This window comes from Motacilla alba, chromosome 1A (genome assembly GCF_015832195.1).
Source record: "Motacilla alba alba isolate MOTALB_02 chromosome 1A, Motacilla_alba_V1.0_pri, whole genome shotgun sequence".
In the NCBI taxonomy this organism is placed as follows: Eukaryota; Metazoa; Chordata; class Aves; order Passeriformes; family Motacillidae; genus Motacilla; species Motacilla alba.
The window spans coordinates 54,667,763-54,680,530 of NC_052031.1; positions in this window are offsets into that span (position 1 = coordinate 54,667,763).

Genomic DNA, 12,768 nt, shown 5'->3' on the forward strand with positions numbered 1-12,768 from the left:
CCTTTTGCAAGGGCTGAAAGAAGGATGCCTCTGGACAACTTTCACCTGAATCTGACAGGGAGGTGATAGCAACCAGGCTTTGAGATGGTCTTGCAGATTCCTGTGCCCACAAAGACCTGGCAGAAAAAAGGGTGGTAAGGCTGGAGCCCAGGCAGGTGTAGTGTGGCATGATTGTAACCTGCCAGACTCGCAGCATTCTACCTCTTTTGACTACTGTAATTAATTAATTAATTGAGCAAGCCTAGGACTATGCACCACGTGCTTTTCTCTTTTTTTTTTTTTTTAACCTGGTTTACTTTTTCTTTTTTTTTTTCTTTCAGATTAACAGATAATTCACTGACATCTCTGACCTCTGCTGAATTTCCATTTCCTGCAGGTGAGCAAATTACAAGGTCAAATCTATAAACAGAAAGTATTATGTAATTTATTAAGACTGAAATTGAGTACCATCAGGAACTGTTACAGTTAGGATGGATCCTAAGCTAGGATTTTTTTTTTGTTTCTACCACTAGAGGCCTGTAATGTGCTGCACATTTGGAAAACTCCACATTATGTCAGCGGCACAAAAGTACTATGAGTACAAACCTGCACCATGATTGTAAAGAAGTTTCTATGCATTTAATTTCAGCTTCTGAAGAAGACTTTCTGCCAATGACAGAACAAGTTAAAATAAGCAACTTTTCAGCAGTTTAATAACAGAAAACACTTAATAAGCAAATAATTTCATATTCATGAATATGAGCAATTTTCTTCAGCTCTCTTTAAAACTTATGGACTGATCTCTTGTGTAATATTGCTTAGATTGGGATTGACTGAACAGACACCCAGCCAGCTGGTTTCAAGTTAGAAATAAACAGAAATTTAGAAATAAAGATTCACATCTAGTGTGTTTGTGTATTTGTTTTAATAGTATAGCATATCTGACATCTTCACTGGTGTTGGTGGTCTGGAAAAAATACCTCACCTATGCATGAAGGATTAATGCTATCAGAGAAATACTTTTTTATTTTAAAGCAGTCATAAGAGATGGGTATTTCCAAAACAACAGTGCTGTTTATATCATGTTGGGGGGGTTGTTTTGGTTTGGTTACTTTTCATGTTGATTTGGCCACCTGATCACTCTGCTTTGCTCTGATAGGCAAATTTTCTGCTTGTATAGCGACAACTTTTCTGTGGATTTCAGAGTAATCCCTGAGATCTGTCTGTAAGTGAATTTCTGTGGGTAAAAACAAGCTGAGCATTCAGACTGCTGGTTTTCTACTCCTGATATCCCCCAGTCCAGGTCTAATAAATACTCTCTTACAAGCTGGCCATCAGTCCATGGGCAGAGCCTCTGACATTTCACAATATTCATTTCAGAGCTGCTGCTTCATCCTGAAGAGAACATTTCTTCACAAGTCACCGCACACCTCTCAGTGGAGATGTTTGCAGAGGAAGGTCAGAGATGGCAGCAGAAATTGCTTCCTGGGATAAGATTCATCTCACCTAAGCTTACCCACCTGAAAGTTGGATGTCTTCAGCAACCCCACAAACTCTGGAGACAAACCAGTGTTATTGGGAGTTGAGTCACCGTGCCTGTCAGCTTTGCTATGAATCACCAGTGAGCAGTGCTTTGATTTTGTACTGACAAAATAAAGCACCCAGAAGAGCCCAGACAATTAACTGAGACATTATGCTGAGTGTCATTGTTCTAAGGGGAAATATCCCTTTTGCTGCCCCCAGTGCTGGGTATCGATGGCACTACTGGCAATATGAAGCTCTTGGCTGAGGGCTCTGTGAGGTAATTTCGCTGTGTGGGACATTAAGTGAGCAAAGTGACTGTAAAGACCTGGAGATGCTTTGATTTGCTGGTGCTGCCTCCCCCACTGCTGAGTGCTAAATGACTACATAAAACATGAGGGAGTCAGACTTACCTAGAGCCCCATGGCCAGTTCTCTGCCAGCCACTGATTTCACAGGGCTGTGACATCCCCATAGAAGGGGATGCTGTGCTTTCCTGCCCTGACCTTCTCACGCTGGGGCACTGCTACTGTCCTTCTCTGAGCCCAGATCACTGCAGAACCTGAGCACAGAAAGGCAGTGAAAAAGCGAGGGGAGGAGGCGTTAGGAGCTTCCCTTGCCACCCAAGCTGAAGCCTGGAGGTGACTCATCCTCCTCTGCACCCACACTCACACAGCTCCTTCACATGCTGTTTTTCCCTTCCTTCCCCTTCCTCTCCCTCCCCATAGAGGTGATCCAAAAAGTCCTGCTTTCCTGAGAAACTGAGCATTTTTTTCCCTTGGTCACTGGTGTATCCAGCCCTGGTTTTATGCATTGCTTCAGGCACTGCACAAGTTACTTCAGAACAGGGCAGCAAATCTGATACACTTGCTGGAATAAGGATTCCAAGTCAGGGGCTCAGAAGATATAAACTGATGTGGCTCCAAAGAAAATATGACCCTCAGTCCTCCCTTTGTCTCTTGGGACAGCAAATGCAAAATGCCCCAGTGAAGACTTGGAAAGCAGACTGGTTTAAACTGGGCACAGCTTTGCTGATTTTTAAAACTGTGCTGCTTCCAATTACCACCATGGGAATGTTCAATAACAGCCTTGTTGTGAGCTGTGAGCTTCAGCGCCCAGCAAAGCCCAACTTCCCACACACAGCAAGGAGGTGTCTGCTAAAATTAAATGCCAATCTCACTGGCATTGTAACATGCTGAATTTTCGTGCTGAAATGTGGCATGTGGAAGAGCTAATAAACAAATCCTCTGGGCTGAGCCTTCAAATAGGGGAAGGCAGTAAAGCAGAACTATGCTGCCTCTCCCCAGCTGTAGAATTGGGGCTATAACAGAGACCATCCGAGCCTTGGTTTCCCTGGCACACTCATCCTAACAAAGCAGAAGTGCCAGAGGACTCTGTGACCCTGGGAAGCTGATCAGCTTCTCCCTCCAGGAAACTCTCACCATGGGAAGCCAGCATTCCCTTCCCGGGGTCGTTAAAGTATACACACACCCCTGGAGTCATCCTCTCTTTCTCAAGGCTACATCAGTAGGCTGATGCAAACATTTCAAAAAACTACAGAGGAAGTACAGAAGCATCCATCTCATCCTAAAAGAAGTCCTTCAGCCTGGCTGAGGCTGCCCTTGAGGCAAACAGCTTAGCTTTGCACACAGAGAGAGGCTCCCTCAGCACGTGTGGTTGGTTTGACGTCAGGGGACACACAACTGAGGCTCAGGTCAGGCCTTTCTCCTGGGCCCGTATGTTTCACAGGACACCAGGGCCATGCTGTTGGACTTGAAGCAGTTACTCAACTCCTGTATTTAATAAAAAGCAAAAATGAACCTTCTGGCAACGGAGGTGGAACATCTCAGTGTGACGACATTGCAAACTTTTCTCCTCCCTCAAAAAACATGGGGAACCATCAGAAAACAGGGAGGTGATAGCAGTCCAGCAACTAGGGCTGGGGATGGCATCCACCACCCAAATTTTATTTTCAGCACCAACTCTCCAATGAGCAGCTTGCTTTAGCCCTTCTGGAAAGTCCTTACCTTCTCATGTAAGATGGACATTCACACCAATATCCTTCAGACAAGCTCAGACTACCACAGAAATATATACAGTATCGCCTTCTCTGATCCTGTTACAACTTCTTTTAGAGGGAAGGTGTTCCTCCTGTCTCACTGGAGACTGCAAGCTAAAGCTTTTGTGCTCTGGAGACTTCCCCTCATTCCTCAGTCTCTGTACAACACACCAAGAACTTAACATTGAGTTTATAAGTGGCTTCTAAATTAGAATTTTAACACAGATGATGAGAACACCTGCACTCACAGAATCCCAGGATGGGTCAGGCTGGAAGGGACCACAGTGGGTCACTGGTCCCAGCTCGCTGCTCCAGCAGGGCCATCCCAGAGCACAGGGCACAAGATTGTGCCCAACTGGTTCTGGATTATCCCCAGTGAGGAGACTCCACACCCTCTCTGGACAGTCTGTTCAGTGCTCAGGCACTGCCCAGGGAAGAAGTTTTGCCTCCTGTCCAGGTGGCTCCTCCTGGGATCAGTCCCTGCCCGTTCCTCTGGTGCCATTGCTGGGCCCCCCGGAGCAGAGCCTGGGCCCTGCTTGGAGCCCTCCCTGCAAACAGGGACACACAGGGCTGAGGTATGGGTTCGAAAGAGCCTTAAAAATCATCCATTCCACGCCCCCTGTCATGGGCAGGGACACCTTCCACTATCCCACGTTGCTTAGAACCCCATCCAACCTGGTCTGGAACACTTCCAGGGATGGGGCAGCTACAGCTTCTCTAGGTAACCTGTGCCAGGACCTCAGTACCTTCACAGGGAAGAATTCCTTCCCAATATCCAATGTAAACATCTTCTCTTTCAGTGTGAAGCCATTCCCCCTTGTCCTGTCACTCCAGGCCCTTGCCAAGAGTCTCTCTCCATCTTTCCTGTGGGCTCCCTTCAGGCACTGGAAGGCCACAATGAGATCACCCCAAAGCTTTCTCCAGGCTAAACAATCCCAATTCCCTCAGCCTTTCCTCCCAGCAGAGCTACTCCATCCCTCTGGTCCCCTTGGGGTCTCTACTCTGGCCTAGCTCCAGCAGCTCCCTATCCTTCCTGTGCTGGGATCCCAGGGCTGGATGCAGCTGTGCGGGGGGGGGGGGGGGGGGGGGGTGGGCTGAGCAGAGTGGGGCAGAGAGGCAGAATCCCATCCCTTGATCTGCTGGAGTCCATGCAATAAAACATATAGACACTAGAAAAATGCCAAGCTTCTTCCCCCCCCACTTTCACTTTCTTAGCTTAGGGATATAAGTAAGGGACAACTCTCCTCAAGCTGATGGAAGTTCTCCTACTACCAGCATTCTGTTCAGCATGCACACTCAGATGGGGTACAGCTACTGAACATATGAAACAGTGATGCCCTGCATGCAAACTCAGCTTCTGTCTTTTCTGGAAGTGGAAGCCTGTTGTGTTCTCAATGTAAAAGTGTTGTTATCTCATTGCAAGAGTCCCATACCTTCTCAGTGTGTTCTCATGGGTAGTTCTTCTCAACACTGCTCCTTCTTCTTCAAAGCCCAGACAGCAACTGACTCAAGGTCCCAGTTCTCACTGTCTTATAGGACTGTTCTTCCTTATTGGTTACAGCTGTGAGTCAAGCCTGTTTCTGATCTTGGATAATTTGCCTGGCTGCAACTCTTTGAGGGTAAAGCTGCTTTTTACACATTTCTTATATTCTATTCCCACCACAGAAGCCTGCACAGGGAAGTGATGGCGCTCTCACCACAGTGGCACCCTTCCTGTGCCCATCCTGGAGCAGGGTGGGAAGCAGAGACTGACATCCCACTCTCACCATCCTGCTCCCACCCCACACAGCAAAGTCACTGGGACAAAAGGCTTGGATGCAGGAGAAGGGGAAGGCAGGGAGAAAGGAAAGTTCCTTCTGGCTTTCAAAACTAAACAGCAGATTTGGAACTCATGAGCAACTTATGCATTTGGTTTGAGCCAGGTTCAAGGCCGGCAGGTGCTGGGCCAGTAGCCTCTGCAGTGCTGTCAATGCCTTTCACTGCTGATCTGCAGTTCTTCAACATCTTGGCATGTGGGGACTGCTCTGGCATCCACCTCACTTGAAATCTGCTGCCCACTGCCTTAGGGAACAGCCATATCCTTGGGACCCTCATTCCCTCTTTTTCTCCTATTCACAGAGAAGACAATGACTGCAAGAATAGAATGGAATAGAATAAAATAAAACAAAATAATTCAGCTGGAAGGGACCCACAATGATCATCCAGTCCAACAGATGGAGCAGGTTGGGGCGGACCAAAGGTTAAGGACATTGTCCAAATGTCTCTCAAACCATGATGGACCTTGGTCATTGACCACCCCTTCAGGAAACCTGGTCCAGTGTCTCACCAATCTCTTGGTAAAGAAATGCTTCCCAACGTCCAGTCTAAAAATCACACAGGGCAGGGGAATATCCTGCATTTTCTGCTACTGCAGAGACAGAGAATGGGAAAAGGAAGGATAAATGCCCTCAGAAACCTTTCTCTGAAAAACAGACTTGAATATTTAAGCTACTGCCATTGTGCGATTGCTCATGCTGATATTTGTTGTTGTGATCAACTATTAAATTTAGGTGAGGAAACTCTCAAGTAAAGGCTGAATTAAGACCAGTAATTTATCATCTTTCCTTTCTTTTTTTCCTATGTGCATATTTGAGGGGAAGATGGCATAGAAATGACTGCTTTCTTTCCTTTCAACCCTTTTACCAGTCTGGGATTTCAGCCACTTGGCTAAGTTGACTTAGAATTTTTTTCTATAATAATTAGGATTTAATTGAAGCTGCTCGAGTGAGCTAGGCATGAGGATCTAGAAATGAAAGATGGGTTGTTACTGTGAGAGCTGTTATTACTTCAGAATCTGACCCTGATTGTGCTGGTCCTGTATTTCTTGTGAGAAATGATGGCAAATGACATCCAGTCCTCATGGGTTTTGACTATCAGTGTCTGGGAGGAGACCTGCTGTACTTACAAACTAAAATTAAGTTTGTCCGTCCCCCAAAATAATAAATCTCCCAAAATACTAGACACCGAGACCTTCTGGGACTCCCATGCATTTGTAAGGAATGTGTCTATACTGAGAGGGAATCCTGTCTGTTGTTGCCATCTCAAATGCACAGAAAACACTTCTTTTGTGGATATGAATCCTTCTGTTGCAATTCTCCGTACATAGGAGGTGGCAGGATTTCCTCTAAGAAGAAATGAAAGTCCTTGTATGCCCCCACACTGATCTATCCTTCAGGACTCCCATAAGGACTTGGAGCAGCTTATTTGTCATTTGTTAATCAAACTAAAGGCTATTTTTAATGTGAAAAAAGTCTTTTAAATGAGACAGTTGAGTGCATCCACTGAGGGTTGCTCTAAGATGCAGACTGGCAGTCAGTACAGCTGATATTTCATTCCAGAACTTTGACCCAAAGACTGACAACTTTTTTTTTAGCATTTTTTGGAATTCTATGAAAAAGCCGGGGGGGGGGGGGGGGGGGGCGTGGAAAATTGCTCTTTTAAAAATCTTCCACATGCTGCCACAGAGCTCAGAGTGAGTGACTCACCAGTATTTATGACCCCAGGGTCAGCACTGCTAATTGAATTAATTGAGGCAGTGCTGATTTGCACCGTCAGAGAACATGATCCCAAAACATTGTATTTAAATTCATTTTCCCCATGTTTCCAGAGTTCTAGTGAGAGGCAAACTGCCTCCCCCTCAGGAGGCATAGGGCAGGGTGGTATATAAAATAAGATAAGAGCTGTTTGATTCTCCCTGTACCATTAGGGGCAGGGAATGAGGAGAGGATATAGATTAGAGTGTGTTTGTCAAGGATGAGCAGGAAGGGGATGGAGATCTGCTGATGCTGACAGTATTTCCATGATCTCCAGATCTCCCCCGCAGCATCCCATTAATCCCACCCCTACCAAGGCACTCCTTCCTCCAAATGGAGCACTTTGGGACCCTGCTGTGGTTTCTCTGCCAGAGTAGAATCACACACCAGTTCTGCTGTAGCAAGAAGGGATCCTCCTTGCTGTGCATCTCTCCAGGACCCAACCCAGCAACTCTGACAGTTTGTCCCTAGAGACTGATCACCTCCTGCCATGCTTCAGACACAGAACCTCCTGGCCATCTCATTTCTACAGGGGATTGCTGGCTTCCCATCCCTCCAACTGCTCTGCATCAAACCCAGTTAATGCCATGCACAGAGCCCTGTAACCCAGGTGAACTCTGGCTCACCCCGCTACTGCTATCTGCTTACAACTCAGCTGCCTCCTCCAAAAGATGGCTGCTGACCTGGTAATTTAAGCCTGGTCTCCCTTCACATGATTGTATCATTCCTAGAAACTGTAGTTGGCTTTGTAATGGAGCAGGTCCTCTGTGCAGGTCCAAGGGTATTTTCTAGGATGCTGTGGTGATCCTCACAAATTCCCCTGTATTCCAGGTGTCATCTGATGCATCACCAGATGTCACTTGGCTTGGATGCAGAGTGCTGTGCACACCATGCGTTTTCCAAGTTCCCACACCAATAAACCACTTGCTCATTCCCCTTGCTGGCTGCTGTTCATGAGAAGCATGAAAACTGCAAGCTACAATTAGAAGCAATTATAAGCTCCTGTCCTTATATGATTCCCATGAAAAGAGCATGGGAGAAATTTGAGTGGGAGGTGTCCCTGTTCATGGCACCAGGGCTGGGATAAAATGATCTTTAAGGTTCCTTCCAGCCCAAACCATTCCATAAGCTTTGTGATCTTTGAGGCAAAACCTTATGGGCACAGGAAAGTGCTGTCTCCTCCTATGGAGAAATTGAGGTGCAGGACACCTTTCCCTTTCCAGAAGGAGACTGAAGTTTGTGGAGCCAGCGATATGTAATGGACAAGGGATTTTCCACCCCTCAGTCCTCAGCATGAGCTCTGCTGAGAGGCCAACTTCAACTGCTGCCTGAACACTGCAGAAACAAACTGGCCAAAGCTGGCAGCTGCTGAACCTTTGGTAGTCACACTCCCAGAATGTCTATCAGCTGCCACTTTGACAGGAATCCAGCATTGTTTGGTGGCATTTACCTCAGTGGACAGATATTTCTCTGCATCAGGGAGAGCAATTTAAGCTTTCACAACTGTGTCTATATGTTTGGTTGTTTTTTTTGGTTTTTTTTTTTTTTTTTTTTGCATTCAATAATTATTTCTGTCACAGCTCAGACTCTGACTCAACTTAATTAGCATTGGAAAGGTCACCTCACAGAAACTTAAGTAGATGAAGGACAGGAAGTCATACACCATTTCCTTCCCTTCCTTGCTCCAGAAGGGAAACTCTAAACACTTCTGTGCTTGTCCCTGGCTCTGGTTCTGTTCAGGGCCAGGAGTTGGACTTGATGGTCCTTATGGGTCCCTTCTAACTCAGGATATTCTGAGATTCTGTGAGATGACATTATATTAGCTATGACTGTTCAATTTTACCTTTATCTGCAGCCAGCAGAGAAACCTTCCAAAACAGTGCTTCTTCTCTTTTTCTATGGCGATGAAATATGTTTGAAAAAGAGAGGCAACCACTGAATTAGCTGGGCATGCTGGCCCTCAGGCAGTGTGCTCCTGGACATATCAAATTTAGTAATGTGTTTATTTAATAGTATGGCATTAGGATGATGTTGAGCTGGTTTCACCCTCATAAATCACACATCTCACTGCATGACCCAACTGGAGTGTTCCAGTTTTGTTTCAATAATATTTCAGGGACTAGGCCAAGTTAACAGGCTAATTTTCATTCAGTTCATGCCTACAAGTACAGCTTTGCCTGATATTTCTATGTCTCATCCAGCAGCTCCCAGATTCCTTATGAGATGGCAAGAGTGAGGTAACTATAATCGATTGTTATCTGTGTTTCTGCTAACAATAAAAATCATCATGGATTTACTGTCTGTAAAGCACTTGACTATCCTTCCTGGAAAAAAAGATGCTGTAGAAGTGTTCCACCTCATTATTCAAGGATTTAGTCCAGCATTAAAAACTAACTTCTACCTGGGAAAACTCACTCTTAATATTCAATCTAAACCTCATCTCTGTCAGTGTGAAGCCATTCCCCCTTGTTCTGTCATTCCAGGCCCTTGTCAATAGTCTTTTCATGTTTCCTGTAGGCTCCCTGCAGGAGCTGGAAGGCTTCAAGTTGTGTGGATGTTGAGAGCTGCAAAAGGAGAGTGGGAGGGAATTAGACATTTAATTTTGCAGGCACAGCCTCAAGCCACTGGTTTCCACACCATGACATGATAGCTAGTGGATGCAACAGTCCTCCAGGGTCCTGACTCTGGAAAACTGGAGCTGACCCTCACTGTTTCGTCCAGCATGCCAAGGCTCACATAGCCACATTTTTCACTCCCCCCTTCCCCTAGAAACCAGGGTTTCCTAATGGCCTGAGCAACGCATTGCAGTTTCTGCCCTTTGTTCCCTACAGGGACTGGTGTTAATCTGGTGATTCTCTGCTAGTGCCTGTCCTCTGCCTTAAGGATAAACTCAATGCACATTTCAAGAATTGCTCATGGAGTACAAGTTATTCCAGCAGATTCTAACATGAGAGAGGAACCACTGAGAGCTGCACAAAGCTGGTGGGAGGCAGTGCTTGGAGAAAGACCAGGACCAGAACAGCAGATCCAGGAAGGAGAAAGCTGCTAACAGCCCAGAGAGCAGAGCCAGAGGCAGTCTGTGTGTGGCAGCATCGTGCATCTCCACAGGAACCGTGTGATGGGGTCAGTGATTGACATCTGAGACACAGCAGAGCAGTGCTTAGAAGCACAGGCTCTTTTGCCTCTGTGCTGGCCTTCCTTCGCTGCCTCATCTCATGATTATGGTTACATCCAGAAGCTACCAGCAACATCTTACCAAAAACCATCATTTTTGTACCAGTTTCCATCAGCAGTCCCCTGGACTTCAGCGAGACTGCTGAAAGGAGAAAGAAAACCAGTGGAAATTATTGTCCTTGGTGGTCTGGGGGTGCAGCTTATCCTGTGTGTAAGCACAGCCACTTTGTACTCACAGCAATTCACAGTTCCCCTGGGGCTATACCCCCTCTCAGTGTCTGCTGAGCTGGTGCTTACCTATAGCTCAGGATCAGATGGAGGTGTGGGGTGGTGACACACACTTGGAGGCAATTCCAGTCACACAAATCCAAAAGAAAATTCACAGAGGAGCCACCTGAAGCAGAGCAGTCACTGCAAATGCCACCTCTCTGCCATCATGGAGCATGTACAAAGCATGGGTGTTTCCACAAGTCAGTGGCACAGCAGCAAAAACAAGACAAAGATAATGTGCTGGGTATTAGTGGAAGGATATGGGTAATAAAAGGTCAGCTAGTTCAGGAGAAGCCCCTTTGATGTTTCAGATCTGCCTGGCATCTGAGAAGTCTGCTGCTTTCCAGAGCTGGCAGCAGGAGCTACTGTTTTTCTCAGGCTCTTTTCTCCGTGCCTGTGGCAAGCAAAGCAAGGACATATTCAGCACTGTCTTGGAAATGCTATTTTTTGGGATGAGGGAACTCCAAGTCCTTACAGGATTACTGCTAGGGTGACATGTGGTAAAAAGAAAAGGTCCAGAGCTCTTTTCCATTCCTGTTCCCACGTTGCCCAGTCACCACGTCCCCTTCCTTAGGTTTGGCCTAGAGCTGGCATCCAAGGACATGGATTCAAAACAGGCTTCTACTGCCCTGCCTCCCTAGTTCTTCTTCCACCCCACAGCAACTACCACATTCCCAGCCTTGCTAAGGGGGGTGAAATGCCAGAGGGCTTTTGCTGAAGGCTGCATGTGGCTTCAAGTTGGAAGAGTGTAGGTTTAGATTGTATATCAGGAAGGAATTCTTCCCTGTGAGGGTGGTGAGGCCCTGGCACAGGTTGCCCAGAGAAGCTGTGGCTGCTCCATCCCTGGAAGTGTCCAAGGCCAGGCTGGATGGGGCTCTGAGCAACCTGGGATAATGGAAGGTGTCCCTGTCCATGGCAGGGGCTGGCATGAGATAATCCTCAGGGCCCCTTCCAACACAGGCCATTCTAGAATTCCATGATGATTCTCTGTGGATCATAACTGAGAAACAAAGGGTGGCAGCCAGCTCAGGAGCTGTGTCTTTCAGATGGAAGGTCAGGAGCAACTCTTTCCAGTCCTGCTTTTTGGACCCGCAGTGCAGCTTTACTCTTGCTAAGCAAGTCAAAACTCTAGCTTCAAGAAGTCAGGGCCACAGCTAAGCCAGCAGCCTGAAACCTGACCCAGATTTATTCTGTGAGCATGTTTTCCTATGCTCATGGTGTGATTGTGCTTGAATGTGGGGATGGCACACAGATCAGTTTGCACAGTTAATCCTTCATTATAAAGGTACGTGCTGCCTTCTCAACTGGTAGGAGGGAGGGAGACAGATGGATGAAACCCTGACATTTTGTCTGCACAGAACTAGAGACCTGGACTTTGCCAGAGAGGAAATGCTGCTGGATACTGCCAAAAAAAAGGACTCTGCTGTGCTCAGGTTTCCCTGACTTAGGTCAGTTTGGGGATACAGAGATGGAGCTGCTGCTACAAAATGTGTCCTGCCCACAGAGCTCTTGGTAACATTTTCTTCATGGTTCCCAAGGTCCTCTGTCTCCACAGAGAACAAAAGAACATTCCCATTGCCTTTGCAAGACAAATGCATCCTCACTTCAGTCAGCTGCATCAATCCTGAGCCTTTTGTAAAGAAAATCTTTTTTGAGGAACTTTGCTTTGAGCTCCACTGGCTCGTTTCTGCAGGCAGAGCTCTCCAGGGCTGGGACTGCATGGTGGCTCAGCTCAGTTCAGGTCACTCCGTGTGCAGCACCACCATCTGCTAAGTCATCGAGCCTTGGCTGCAGAGTGCTGTGCCGAGCCGAGCTGGAGCCCAGCTCCGCGGGCACTACGCATTCCTGCTAGCAGGAACAGGCTCCGGGAGCACGGGCAGCCTCGCTGCGACCTCACAAAGTCCGCCAGAGAGGAGAGGGACAGAGGAGCCCAGGCTCTCCCAGAGCAGGGCACAACCTGCCACAACATTCATTCTAAATTCCCCTCTCGCTCTGCCCCCTCTCCATCCTCATCTCTGGTGCAGGACAGGAGTGGTTGCTGGATCACCTGGTAGTGTCCAGCTGTCGTCATGCCCATGACGACTGCGGTTTAATTATAGGAAGTTGTCTTGGCCCAGCTCCAAAAGTCAAGGACTCAGGTCTGGTATCTAATAATTTTTTTCCCTCACAACTCAGGAACACTAAGCCTCTGCAA